This window comes from Tenrec ecaudatus, chromosome 2, assembly GCF_050624435.1.
Source record: "Tenrec ecaudatus isolate mTenEca1 chromosome 2, mTenEca1.hap1, whole genome shotgun sequence".
In the NCBI taxonomy this organism is placed as follows: Eukaryota; Metazoa; Chordata; class Mammalia; order Afrosoricida; family Tenrecidae; genus Tenrec; species Tenrec ecaudatus.
Window position 1 is genome coordinate 125,642,049 of NC_134531.1, and position 14,926 is coordinate 125,656,974.

A 14,926-nucleotide genomic window follows, 5' to 3' on the forward strand; every position below is an offset into this window, starting at 1 on the left:
TCACGATAAATCATATACCTATACCCATTTATTCACACTCATACACATATTCTCTCCTACCCATACACATACACTCTAATCCCTATAAACAAAATGCAGACATAGACACACAAGCCCCAACCTCTCCTTACCTCAAAATGAATGCCATTTTTCAAGCACATTATACTCCTTTTCTTTCCATACGCTTTCATACTGCTCTCACCGATGACCATGTCCTCTCCCTTCTCTATTATCTGATTCCCATTCATCCTTCAAGAAACAGATGAAATGATTTTTTGTTTGCACGTGATCAATGGAACCAACACTATTTCAGTAGCCATACTGGGATCGCTACAGAAGGTCTTCCACAGGTTAAGCTATTTCTGGTCAATACATGACATGGAATACTAGTAAGCAATAAAATGAAGGGAACTACATGCAACAATTTGAATGAGGGGGAAATGAACAAGCTATGAGGGGGTCTCTGTATTATTTCTTTCAAATACATGTAAGTCTAGAATTATCTCAAAGGAATTGTAATGAAAAAAATTATAATTTTATTATCCCACAAAAAATTAGCATTGATCCTTAATAGCTGGGTGGCAGGATATGTTTTAAAGCAGAATTATGGGATAAAACCAAATGGGATGAAATACACCAAAGGATACATTAACGTCTGCAAGTCCAACAGTTGGTCGCGACAATGCAGACTGGAGACCTGGGGACACGATTGTAAGTGCAGGTGGATCAGTCAAGGCTTTACACAAGGCACCCTGAGGCTACGTTGCTGGGTGTGCATTTCTTCACGAGGAAGCACACAGGTGGAAAGGGATATCAGATCATTGGAGCGACTACCAGCGGGCCCTTAAGCAACTACCAGCAGGCCTAACCAACCAGCACACCCTTAAGTTGATGCTGACTCATGGTTACCCCACATCTTTGAAAGTAGAACTGGTCTTTCCATGGAGGCCCCTCAAAATGAACAAACAACAAACAACCTCACTGCCATCAAGTGACTCTTGCCCCATAGTGACCCGAGAGGTCAGAGTAGAACTGCCCCTGTGGGTTTCCCAGAGCTCCCTTTCCAGGAGTAGACATTTCGTCGCCCCCCACAGACTGCTGGCCTTGTGGTTACAGCCCAACATGTCACCACTGCTCCAACAGGGCTCTCAAGGTGGCCTCAAATGCCAATTGTTCAGTTAGCAGCCAAACTCATTAACCCTTTGCACCATCTATCCAATAAATCCTTTGGCTACTACATTATGTTAATCTAGTGTTTGCACTTATATGACCGTTTTTTCTTACTTATTGACAAGTTCTGAATCCGGTGCAGTTATTATGGAAAAAATCCTGTTTTGTCCTGTATTAAAAACGCACACTTTCTTAGCTGTACAAGGCAATACAAGGTAATATTTCCAGTGCTGTTATGCTCTTTGTCCTGCATAAGATACGTTTGTACCACATACTCTTACACTGCCATAAAACCAAATTGGTCTGTCTATCTCAGAAGAAGTACAGCCAGAATGTTGCTGATAAGCAAGGATGGTGAAACTGGATCTCAACGTACTTGGAGAGACCAGGTCCTGGGGAAGGACGTGGTGCTTGGTCAAGTACAGGGGCAGCAAATGAGAAAGGCCCCAACATTACCAATTTCATATTTCTTTCGTTCATGTTTATGTGACAGCATATATATTGACTGGGAGGTGGATAAACAAACATGCCATCAACTATTGATGGCAGGGGACATTTCATAGGCTTACGCTGGAGGCGTTGGGCCACTGCGTGATGGAGGAGTCCTTTTATGCTCCGACTTTAAATAGAAAGCGACTCAGCAAAATGACAAGTGTGTTCTCAGCTGATACTTCCACCCCGAAAAGTTAAAAACCCTCCCTAGTTGTTAGGGAAGGCTGACTGCAGTCCCAGGGACGAGTGAAGAGAGAACGAACACTGTGCTAGGTACACGTCATTCCTATTAACCAGCATTGGAATCAGTCAGCTGGAAGCAGTGTTATCTACGTGAGACTTTTAAAGAAACCTGCTAATAAAGACTGCCTTCTGTAAACGCGCAAGGAAGTGCCAAGCAAAGAAGGTCGGCAAAGAGGCAGAGGGAGCACAAGCTGATAGAGTGGGTGGAAAGATGTACTGACTCTACGGAGAAGGACACAAAATTCGAAAATATTCCCTCAGCCATACTATAGATACTAGAACCAAGTGTAGACGGAACTCTAGAAATCTTAGGAGATCTGTGAATAGTTAGCTTTTGTTACTGTAGATTGTATGAGCACCATCACTGCAGAAGATTGGCTCGGGCATCTCACAGGGTCTGTGGGATGGAGCTGCTCTGGTGGTATTTCCAATAGAGACGTCAACCGAGTGACCATGGCCCGAGAGACTCTGTAGGCACACTTAGCCAAATACTTGGAGGGTGGGCGCAGAAAGGTCCTCTCATCGCCTTAATTCCTCTTTTTATATGCGTAGTAGTTTCCTACAACCTGTGAGAAACTGCCACAAAATTAGCAGCTTAAAACAACACAAACGTATGATTCCACAGTTCTATAGGTCAGAAGACCAACACGGGTGTCTCTCCGTCAAAACCAAGGTGTTCGCAGAGCTGTGTTCCTTTCTGGACACTTGAAACCAGTGTTTCCTGTTGTGCCGACAGTGAGAGGCTAGCTTCTTACCTTGCCTCTCACCCACTTTTGTCCACCTTTAAAGCTAGAAACAACCAGCTAATCCCTTTTATACTTCAAATGTCAACTGCTGCTCCCATTCCTCTCACACCGAATCTGAAAAGCGTCTCTGGTTTTGAGAACTCACGTGGATAGATCAGGCACATCCAGAATAGTCTCCCTATATTAGAGCCCATGACCTTAACCAGGGCTGCAAAGACCTTTCTGTTCCTTGTTAGGCACCAAAAATAAGCATATATCTATATATATCTATATATATGGGATATGTTAGGTAAAAAGTAAATATAATTTAAACTATGAATTATGAGGGCTAGTGCTTGATCATATTTGGTGGGGCATTATTTTGCCAACAACTATCTGTCCTTTGGGCCCTGGAGATTATGTTTAGCCCCATCCATTTTGCATTCACTCCACCCCAAACCCACCCAAAACCTTAACCGATAAAAGCGCCAACTCAAAATCCTAGATCTCATCTTGTCAGTTAAAGTCCTACATCCCATCATCAGTATCAGCTGAGGCTTGGTTAGTAGCCAGCCTGGGGGCCACACTTCCTGCCTGTCTGTGGAAGGAAAGTACCTATTTTAAAATATAGTGCTGTGGCAGACTTAGGACAGCAGTTATAGATTCAAACCGAGGGGAAATAGAATGGAGCCACCAGTCCTAAGCAATTTCACATTTTAGCTGGACACAATCCATTTGGTTTCAAGACCTTGCTCCAGCTGATCTGCCCTTTGAGTTCAAGACATTGTCCTTTGATTCATCCTTCCTTTTCCATGAAAAGTATATATGTCTGCGGTCAACTGGGTTTGCATCCTGTTCCCTGTCTGTAAATTGTAGGAGTCTGACATCCTTTTATCTCACATCCACATCTTTTTCAGTCCAAGCTGAAATATTTCTGCTGTTAATAACATTCTCTGAGCATCTTCCATTAGAAGGAGGTCTACTCCATAGAAAGAGAGTCACTCCATATAAGGTTGTTATGAGTCAGCGTCTGCTCGATGGCAATGAGGTAAGGTGAGAGGATCATTTTCAATCCAAGCCAAAAATATTCCTGCTGGTCTCTCATTCTCGGTGAATCTCCCTCTATAAGGAGATTCACTCCATTAGATAATAAAAGTCCATTTCCATCAAGTTAATTTGAACTCCTAGAGATCCCATTGGTCAGAGTAGAGCCTGGCCAAGCAGTGCTCTAGATGGCTACATTTTTCTCCCATGGAGTGGTGGTGGGTTTGAACCGCCAGCCTTTCAATTAGCAGTCAGGTGCTTACCCCACATAAGCCATCATTTAAAGACCCATTTAGAAAATCTATTCAACAGCTCATCTAATGACCATTTGAGCTAATCCCATCTCTGTTTTTCACTTTTGCCAATATGGTTGAGACTCAATACCTTAAGATTTCTAGATACTCTGGCTGGATTGAGGGATCTGTGTGCCATGATCCCAATGTATCCTTATTATTACTGTAATGTGGCTAAATTACTTTCCAGGGAAAATTTGCATCATAGGAGCTCAATTAATCTTTATTTAATTTATGAATAAATACACTTTTTGGGGAATGAAATTGGCTCTTAAACTGAGAGAGATTAAAGCATAAACCAGCTGGAAACCAATCTATGAGAGAAATTAAAATATCATTTGAATAGATGAAAATATAAAGTCCTTTAAAATTAGATTCCTTTCATAATAGATGATATGTTCTATTTTCTATGAATCCGCCCTTTCTGTCACTAGCCTCATAGCTTTCCCCTTGCTTCCAGGCCTGCTTTCTCTAGAACCTAATGAAGTTAAAAAACAAGCCACATTTTGCTAGCGTTGAGTTGGTTGGCATCATCTTTATTTCTTCAGCCAAATGGAAAATCCCGGCCAAATTGGCAGTGTAGTCAACCATGGGAGGCCCCATTCTTCCCTCTCTCCCTCTCCCTCTCCTCTTGTCCTGACTTTGCTGGGTTGTTCTATAGACTTCTATGGAAATAATGATGCATCATGAAATAGAGAGGTGGGGAAAGAGTCGCCTGAAGACAGAAGAAAGATAGAAAAATTATAATGTGGCTCAGTGCTCACTGAATTGATCTTAAATTGAATTCTAATAAAATATCCCAATCTTTCAAATCCTAGATGTGACTTAAAAATCAACACATGGATTCTTTTGTTTACTAAAGCGTAGAACAAGGAAGTTGATTCACTGGCTTCCTTTCTATCTGGGAATTAATTGGGTCTGGGGTGGATGGAGTTTCAGATAAATGTTAAACTACATACAGTTGTAAACTGCACACTAAGGTCATTCATACACGGAGCACTATCAGTACAGTTTATGTTTTTTTGGGGGATCAGGAAACCTGGAGAATGAATACATTCCTAGTAGACAGCAGCAGATTTATTTTATTTTAAGTATTTATCTTTTATTAAATCATTTCATGGAGGATCTCACATATATTATAACAATCTATGCATTCATTACATAAAGCAGACATGTACAATTGTTGGTGTCAACAATTTCTAAACATTATCTTTCTTCTTGAGTCCTTTGATATCAGCCCTCTTTTTCCCCTTCCCGCCATACTGCTAACCCCGCGAACCCTTAATATATTATGTATTGTTATTATTATTTAGCATATTCATTTTAGTAATTTTCTCATGCTAATGGGGTCCTGGTGATGTAGTGGTTATCTGTTGGGCTGTAATCCACCTGGTCGCCAGTTCAAAACCACTATCAGTTCCAATGGAGAAAACTGGGCTTTCTACTCCCCTAAACAGTCACGGCCTTGGATCTGCAGAGGGTCGCTATGAGTAAGGGTTGACTCCATGGCCATGAACAGAGGGCTAGCCTGTGTAAAACTTCCTGGGAATTAAGGTTTTTATAGTACTTTGAGCCATCAGAGAGCTGAAACCTTCTTGTCTGTGAAAGGCAGTCTTTTTCACACGATCCGGAGATGACAAATGAATGACAATCGCTTTCAGGTGACGTATTTACCCAGGAGGATGAAGGGTAGGGAAAGAAAAGCAACAGCAAGGTCTCCATTCAAACAGCCTGCAGCTTGTGTGTGTTTCCAAACGACGTCTCCGGAGTCAGACCCAGGAAGTGCCAGCACACACACGAGAGGGGTGGAGGATTCATCTGCACAGCCAAAACCCATCCGGTCGCAGGGTCTCTGCTCAGACTCCCTCCCCAGAGACGTTCCTCAGGAACAGCTCTGGGTGGAGAGAGAGCTTGCTTCACAGAGGGGGTCAATGGCTGCCATGGGCGGTAATGATGACCAAGATCAGTGTAAGCCAGGCTCCAGGAGACACAGACTCCCAGCGCGAGTGCATAATGCAGTTGACGAAATCCCTTCAGGATGCAGTGACGTCCGTCTCTCGGTGCCAACCTATGCTGGCAAAGCACATGCTTTCAAGGGCAAACTTGTATTGGCCATTGTGCTTGGTTCTACTTGGACACTAGTCCGGTGACTGCATTCTTGACATCCTGTGGTTTGGAAGCCTGGGCCCCAGGCACGGCTCGGAGCTAGCATTCTGAGATAATGGAGTAAGTGGAAATAAACGCTGGACACAGGTAGCACCCGATGGGGGCTAGTGAATATGTGAATCTATTTGAAACGCTTTTAAAATTCCATGACTAAAACTTGAGTATATTTGTGTTACTTTAAAAAAAGAGTTTTTCATAATGCAATTACTTTTAGACACTTCCTGGGTGGTGATACTGATAGAGTCATTGAGTCATTTCTGGCTTCTGGCAACCTCGTGCAGAGTACGATGCAACTGCTACATTGGCTTGTCAAGGCTCTGGCCGTTGGGGAGTAGATCGCCAGGCTTCCGTTCCTGTAGCCTCTGAATGGACACCAACCTTTCAGCTTGTCCAGTTTAAATGCTTGTACCACTTAGAGATGCAGGATATTTTCATTCGAGGTGAAGAAAGAATTACTCTCTACTGCTCTTACACATTTTTCAGTTCAGACTAATTGACAGACGCTTCTCCACACAATGGTCAACTTGGCAGGAAAAGAAAGTGCACCAAACTCTGTAATCACCACAAGAAAATATAATTCTCTTGGGGAGTATTTCTAGCTTAAATTTTAGCAATCCAACAATAGGCTACAGTGTTAGTAGCTTGTTAATGCTGCTTTTTATCGACTGATTCATTCTTTGAATAATAATTTCAGGCATCCAACATTTTTCCTCTGGGGAATCATTGAATGCTAAATTAAGGAGCACTAGGTTAAATATGAGTCACTCATAGTATGTCATTTGATAACTAATTATGGGCATCCCTCCAAAAGATTCAGATTGGTCTTCAGAACACATTTCTTGCCTCCTTGAGTTTTTCCTTTTTCGTATTCTTTCTTTCTGATGACTTTTCTAAATGCTGTCTGATTTTTGCCCCATCCAGATTTATAGCAATCATCTCCCAAGACCCTCCAATAAGATGGGAAGATTTCTTCTCATCCCACTGATTCTTTTCTCTGTGGATTTCCTCATGTCTCCCACAACCAAGCGTTTCCGTCTCCTTCTGCTTTCATCGGGAAGCATCTTCTCTGAATTTTTACTCACCAATGTGGGCTATTTTTAGTAACCATTTCCTTTAGAAAAGACTTCCATTAGACCCCCAGTTTCCTATGAACAAACTGCTCCTTGAAATTATTTGCAAATATTTAATGGCAAGAGTCACCAAAAAAAGCAAGGATCACAACTGGTCACAAGGTAAATTAACTTAGAGGCTCTAAGTAAATGAAGTAGGTTGAGGAGAAGCTGGATGGACTCTGTCCTTACTTAGCATCTGCCAGGCTGGATTTTGCCACATGAGACTGTGGACGCTGAATCATCAGATCTTCCACTTTATCAAGAGAAATCCCAAATCCCAATTGTAGGTGACATGTATGAATTTTAAAATAATGACAACTAATACAGCATTTTAAAATTGACCTAAGCCAAAAAGAACATACCTGTGGGACAGATATGACCTACAGATGATTGCTTGGAAGACTTAAGAGAACTACTATCATAGAGCTATTTTATTGAAATAGAGCTATCCAAATGTACAAAAATATATACTATGTGAAACTCTTGGGCCGATCTGTTCATTTTTCAAAATTGTTCTTCATCAATGTTTTTGTTTGTTTATACTTTGAGTTGCTGTGCATCGTTATAAAAGGCCTTAGAAGCCCCTGGAGCGATTCTACTCTGCTCGACAGTCACTGTCAGTCTCAGCAGTGGTGTTAATGCGATTATACTGACAGTTCTCATCATCACGAGTGTTCCAGCACTCCAAATGTTGCCTTTACACTGACATGGCCCTTCCATGTGTCATCATAAGTCTTGGGTACTCTTTGATTTGGATGCTCAATATAGAGTGAAAATGACAGGCTGAATCTACAATAGCTCTCATAGGGTGATATTATAGGCCTTCACAACATGAAATGTTCTTGCAGAAGGCTCCACTTAGAAGTGTCAAGAGTATATTTCTCCTGTTTTTTGTTTTCCTAGCTTTCCTCACAGCACAGACGAGTATGCCGACGTGTGCCAATTGGATGGAGTAAAAGGGAAGAATGTATGGATTGATCCAAAATGCCTTGTAGTAAAAGAGAGGCAAGGAAGGGAGCATTCCCCTTCAATAGTCGCAGTTGACTTGCAAGCACGATTTGTTCGTAGCTGCTGGGAGTCATCTTTCAGGTCAAACGGCTTCTCAGAGCACGTCTTAGTTTATACCTTTTCCAGTTCTGTTCCCAGCCACCCTGAACCAAACCACAGTCATCATCATCCGTGGGGTCTTTTGTTGATCCTGTCACAATCCCTCAGGTCTAACGTTGCTGATGAAGCCGCTTGCTTGGTCCTACCCAGAAAGAGTGCATAGAAGCAGCCCGAGTGAGGAGAAGGGCGTCTCAGCATGTCCGAGTTCACCTGGATGTCTGAGCGCAGCCTCACATGTGACTCTTCGAGCTCGTGGCAGGGTGGTCAGCAGGGCAGGGTACCAGATTAAAAGGCCAGGCTTCCCCTGGTGACTTTATTCAGTTAGTGACAAGTGTAAGAGCCATGTTTTCCAGCTCTTAAAGCTTAGAGATGGTGTAAAATTTACAAAAACACCCTTTTTAATGATAGGAGTGAGATTAGGGTTGAATGCTAACATAACCCAACCCAAACTCATTGCCATTGAGTCAAATCTTACTCACAGCGACCCTCTAGAACACTCTAGAACTGCCTCTGTAGTTTACAAGGCTCTAAGTCTCTACAGGAGCAGAAAGCCTCATCTTCCTCCCACAGACAGCTGGTGGTCTCAAACTGTTGACCACTGCTCACCCGGGCTCCCTAATAAGCGATTTTTTATTCCCTAAAATGTTAAAAATAAAACCACCGCAAATTGTAGTTATAGTTATTATGATGCTAGCGTACTATGCATTTTGCATATCACAGGTTCAGATGACTCATTCGTGGGAGCCTGGGGGTGTAGCGCCTGTGCTCTGCAGGAGGAAGACGCACGGGACGTTCACTCCAGGGAACAGCTACAGTCCCGGACCCACAGGGCTGTCAACTCAATGGGAGTGAGTTGAAAGAGAGCAGTTATTTATATTCTGAGGATGATTGTGTCAGGGACAAAAACCATGCCAATGATTAAACAGGGGTGTTTAACACGAAATATTCTGAACGAGGCATGACGTTACTACCTGGCTAACAGGCTAATACAGTAGCTGTCACTCCTATGAAGGATCAAAGGGAAGAGGCTAAACCTAGAAGCTTCGATGGAAGAAGGCTCCTGTGGAGCTGGAAATCAGACCTCTGAGGAGTGGGGCAGATGGTTTGGGGGTTTCTGGTGGAGGATAGGAGAGTGCTGCTAAAGCAGAAATACCACAGGTGCATGGCTTTGAAAACGGAATGAATGTCCTCACAGTGGAGGAGACTAAAAGTCAAACGTGGGGCGCTGACTCTAGGGGAAAGCGTTCTCTCCCTGTGGTCTCTGGAGGAAAGTCCTTGTTCCTTTGGAGCATCTACTCCTGGATAATCTTCTTGTGGCCTGCCATCATTCACCCCCCACCTCCGTGTCTCTCTGGATTAAAACACCCCTCCACATTCGTTTTGTCTCAATGACCTGACAAGGACAACCATTCCCAACTGAGATTAGAATCACAGGCATAGGGGTGAGGACTTATTACACATTTTTCTCCCCTGGAGGAGAGGAGAGAGAAGGCACCTTTCGATGCTCAGCAGTCAGGTCTGGTTTCCGAATGTCGGGAAAGCTATGACCTGGAACTCAGCGACTGTTCCTGGACAGAACGGCTGCTTCTGGGATGAAGACCCTCTTGCTGTAGTGATTCTCGGTGGTGCCGCTAACCACTGGGAAATCTTTCAAAGGGACCAGATGCCCTCTTCCTCCCCAGCCGCGTACTTTCCTTCTAGGCCCACTTTTCATAGTGCATGACCCAGAGGCAGCTGGTAATGAAATGAGTGTGCCGGATCTCAGTCCCAGGAGTACAAAGCTGCAGAGAGTAATGAAGGTTAGAGATAAGATAGCTGGAGCAATCATGGCCTAGTTGTTTCCAAAGATCACGGGGAAATGCAGTTCTTTCCTCCTGCAACAAAGCATATTATAATTATTTTCTGGGGGAAAATCCCTGGGAAGTGTTTTAATTCAACTTTCTTATGTTTGATTTACAGACAAAAGTGTACAATGAGTCAGTTTAGAACCCCAAACAACTGGCTTTCCTTAGCAATAGACTTATCAAACTAAGAACAGCTGAAAACACGAGCCTGGTGGCGTACTGGATACGCATTGGGCTGCTAGCCGCAGGTTACCAGTTCAAGATCATCACAGCTTCTCCTGGGGAGAAAAAAATATGACTTTCTACTGCTGGAAACAATTACCGTCTCAGAAACCCACAAGGGCAGTTCTCCTCCATCCTATAGCGTCACTATGAGTCGAAAACGACTCAATGACAGCGAGTGAGTGAGCGAAAATCATGAAATCTGAAATATCACTATCACACTTCATTTTGGGTTAAGTTCAAGACCACTACTGAAATCCGGCAAGAGCTCACAGAAGGAAACACTGGCTGGCCATGGACCAGCCTAATCATTGTTGCTTTGTTTGTGTCCATTGCTGCAGCCACTGTCCCCTCATCTCATTGGGGGGCTTCTTCTTTTTCACTGACCTGCTACTTTACAAAACAGGATATCCTTCACAGGAGACGGGCCCTTTCTGGTAACTTTCCCAAAGATCTTAAGATCGAGTGCTCATCTCAATTGGTATTACGTTTTCAAACTCATAAAAAATCCTGTAAAAGTGATCAGAATATGACTAGGTATTCCCTTAGGCAAGTAGGAAAGATACCCCAAAGCTTTCATGGGGGTTCCCACCCATGTGTCTGCCTTCATGTTAAGGGTTGCATGGGCATAACTTGGCTTCAGGAGCGTTTGCAATCACCTTTATATCCTAAGCATCAGTTTGGAGGAAGGAAAGAAGATTCCCCCCACCAACTCCCCCAGCCCCTTTTTTCTTTCTTTTTTTCCCCCAAGAAGAGCTCTTATAAGTCGCGATGCTTCTATTAGCTACAGCAAAGATGTCTGTAGACTTAGCTATGAAATCACATGCCCAGATACAGTCTTAGCCTGGCCATTGGAGGGATTTGGCCATCTAGGTCATCAGTCGGCCACAAACAATCTCTGCCAGATTATGGGAGGAATGGTCACTCATTAATCATTACGACTTGATGGGCTTGAGTCCACAAGCTCCTATTGGAAAGACAAGAGTGATGTAGGGATAGTTGTTTTGTTACTCAGAGCAACCAGATGTACAACAGAACGAAACACAGCCTGGTCCTGAGCCATTCTCCAAGTGGTCACAGTTGAGCCCAGTGCTAAATGAGTGTGCCAATCGTCTCATTGATGGCCTTTCTCCTTTTCTTTCGACTTTACCAAGCACGCTGTCCTCCGGGGCCTGGTCCCACCTGATCATAGTCCAAAGTAAGTAAGGTGAAGATGTTTCGACATCCTTGCTTCTAAAGAATATTCTAGCTCCTTCGTCCAAGAGAGATTGCTCTGTTCTTCTGGCACACCGTGATGCTGTCATTGTTTGTAGCCAACCCCAAATGCGCCAATTCTTGTCTGGCCTTCCTTACTCAGTGTCCGGCTTTTGCATGCATATGAGGTGATTGAAAATACCCTGGCTTGAGTCAGGTGCACCTCAGGCCTCCCAGGCACACACTCAAGAGGGCTTTTTAACACAGTCAGAGGGCTTGGGGAGGGCAGCTTTGCCTCATCGTAAGGACGGGCAGCGTGCCCATGGAGCTCCTAGGTGGAAAGAGTGGAGGCTGCTGACCAGTGTGGGGGAAGGACATTCAGGGGAAACTTCCCCGACTTTGCCGTTTCGCTCAGAGCCATCTTTCATCTTTGTATTAGTGTCTGCTTAAAGAATTTGGATTCAGTGCCAATGGAAAGATTTCATGTACTGTTAACATTTGTTTTGCTTCAAAGAACCAAGTTGTTTTTCAAGGATCTACCCAGCCTTTGCTTGTGTTCTTTCCCCTGTCTTTTCTTTGAGGAACACCTTTGAATGCCAAGGCGCGTTATAGATTTCCCTGGTGACTACCATTCTTTTCGTTGCTTCTCACGAACCTCAAAGGGCATGGGAAAGTATTGATAAAATGTGAAGCTTTCCAAGACATTCCTTCAGCGTTCTTCCAGCATACAAATATGGTCAACGTGAGTAATTCAGAACGATTGGAGTGAACTTCTCTGCAAGGTGCTTGGGGTGAAGCTGGCTAGCAGTGTGAAATGATTCTCTTTATAAACTAACAGCCTGGTTTTATGATGTGTCTAGTTGGCAGGCCGACGCCTCAAGGGCCTTGAGCATCTATATAGTTGGTATTTCCCGAACTGGAGCAGCCGAGCGTGCTGCACTGTGGCACGCTGCCGTGGCTGGATCGCGGGTGGAAACAGTGTAAATCAGGCCAGTAGACAGACCATAGACAGCTATGTTCCCTAAAACTTCACTTGTTTACAGGTACCTCATACTTCATACTTTGATATCGTCCATAACCATAGACGGGAATCCCAGAGGGACACTGGCAGAGGAACTAGATGGTAGAAAAAAATAGATGACAATCCTTTTGGGAACTTTATCATGCTTCATGTTGTCTGCTATAGAGAAAATCTTGGTTCGTAGTGTACAGACGTTTACATTTGTAAAGATCCCTAATGGAAATGGGTGTCAGCAAATGGAATAACCCTGACCTCTGGGCAGCCTTGCTTTTCACTGTGTGCGCTGTATAAGCACAAACTTAGCACATTGTTACTGAACTACTCAGATACCTTTTCCTTATCCTTCCAGGGTAATGAAATGTTTTCTTAAAGGTTGTTGCTGACAGTAGGGAAAAAATTCATAATGTGTTCAGTGCAAGAAAGAACTTCATCCTGAATAGCAAGACTAAATGATCCCAGCCACTGGGGGAAGCATCGTTTTAGTAACCCCAAACTCCTGCGTTCTCGTGTAGGGTCTCTGCTTTTTGATATCCTTTACTCTCTTCCCTCTTGCTTCTTCCTTCACCAACAGGGGCGTAGTATTAAGGCTGGTGAGAACAGAATTCCTATCTTCCAATGGGGCAGATGTACAGTACATTAAAGCAAGGAACTAAAGAGAAGAAGCGCTGCTGGTAGAATTTCAGGAAGAATGAACAATGGAAAGACCTGAGTATTGGTGCCCAGAAGAGCTGGAATTGAGTTCCAATTTTGTCATTTGAAACTGACGCTTTTGGGCAAATTATTTGTCCAAGTCAGAGCTGAGTCACGGTTTCTTTGTTTATTAATTTGGCATGATAATACCTGATTCCTAATCACTCGAGAATTAACTGAAACTGTACATTCAAAAGTTTTTACTGGAACACCTAACAAAAAGTAGGCGTTCGATAAATACTACTTCTCTGAAGAGACATGCACAAGGCTGAGGGGCGAGTCACAGGACTTTCTCAGAATTCTAACCTGCCAGGAACAGGTCTGCCTGTGTTTGTGTATATTTATGGTGTGAATGCGTGCATATGTGCATGTGTGTTGAATGCATGCATGTGAGAGAGAGATGGGCAGGATGAGGTGAGGTATTTGATAAGATTCATTTTTCCAAAGCATCTTCTTAAGTACTGTTAGGTGTCTGCAACGTCAGAAGGTCCTTGGTGACCTAGAAATGACAATCAATGAAACAGTGGGTTGGGGGAGGGGTGTTTCTCCCACATATGATTGAGATAATAATAAAACATTTTTCGTTTATTTTTGTGCTCTCGAGATGTACTTTCTCTTTTGGATAATGTTGATCCCATAAATTTTGTTTTTTTAAGCTTCATTTTCTGTTCTGGTCACTCTATTTGGGGCCAACACATTCTTTTGTCACATGTGTTAATATTACTGTCTTAGGATCTGTCAAAATGAAGAATAACTTTCTTTCCTGTGCCAGCCCTGGTTGATACTCTTCATTGCAAAGGGCCAGACCTTTCTTGGCAGCAAAATATATGAACTGGGCACAAGTTCTCACAGATATTTTTTGTTTCACTCAACTGTCATGCCAAAACAATATGCCAAAATAATATGAGGGAGCTTCGACAAGTTCATGGAAATATGAAGCTAAAGGATGATAGAATTTTTCTACAAACTTTATGAAGCCTCTTGTGTAAACATTACTGTCCTTGCTGAACCAGAATTGAGTTATTTGCCATGGTTGACAGGGTCAAGCTAGAATCAGTTGCTGCTCCTTTTAGGATTGAGAGTAGATACATCCATCTTTCAAAAACAATCCTTGTAGATTTTAGGCCTCCTGGACAATTTACACTGGTTGTTGGTCGGTGGAATTGAATCAGTGAGATGGATTGAAACAGAGCAACCATGGTGTCAAATACAGCAACAATTGTGATGACACAGCAAGACCAAGCATACATAGGGCATAAAACTTCACTTCGTCGAGAGTCTTCCTCTTGTTTGCAGACTCTCTACTTAACCAAGCGTGATGTTCTTCCCCATGCATGGGCCCCTCCTGATGACATCTTTGAAAGAAGGTGAGCGACAATTTTGGCATTATCGCTTGTAAGGTGCATTCTGGCTATATTTTTTCAGTTAGAGTTGCTTGTTTTTCTGGAAGTCCACGTGGGAGCCAGTATTCCCCACCAGCCCTAGTTGAGAGCCATCCATCCCCTTTTTTCAGTCTTCTTGATTCATCATCAGCGCTCGCATCTGAGAAGACTGGAAACACTCGTGGACCAGGCTGACACTTGTCCTCAGAGTGATATATTTG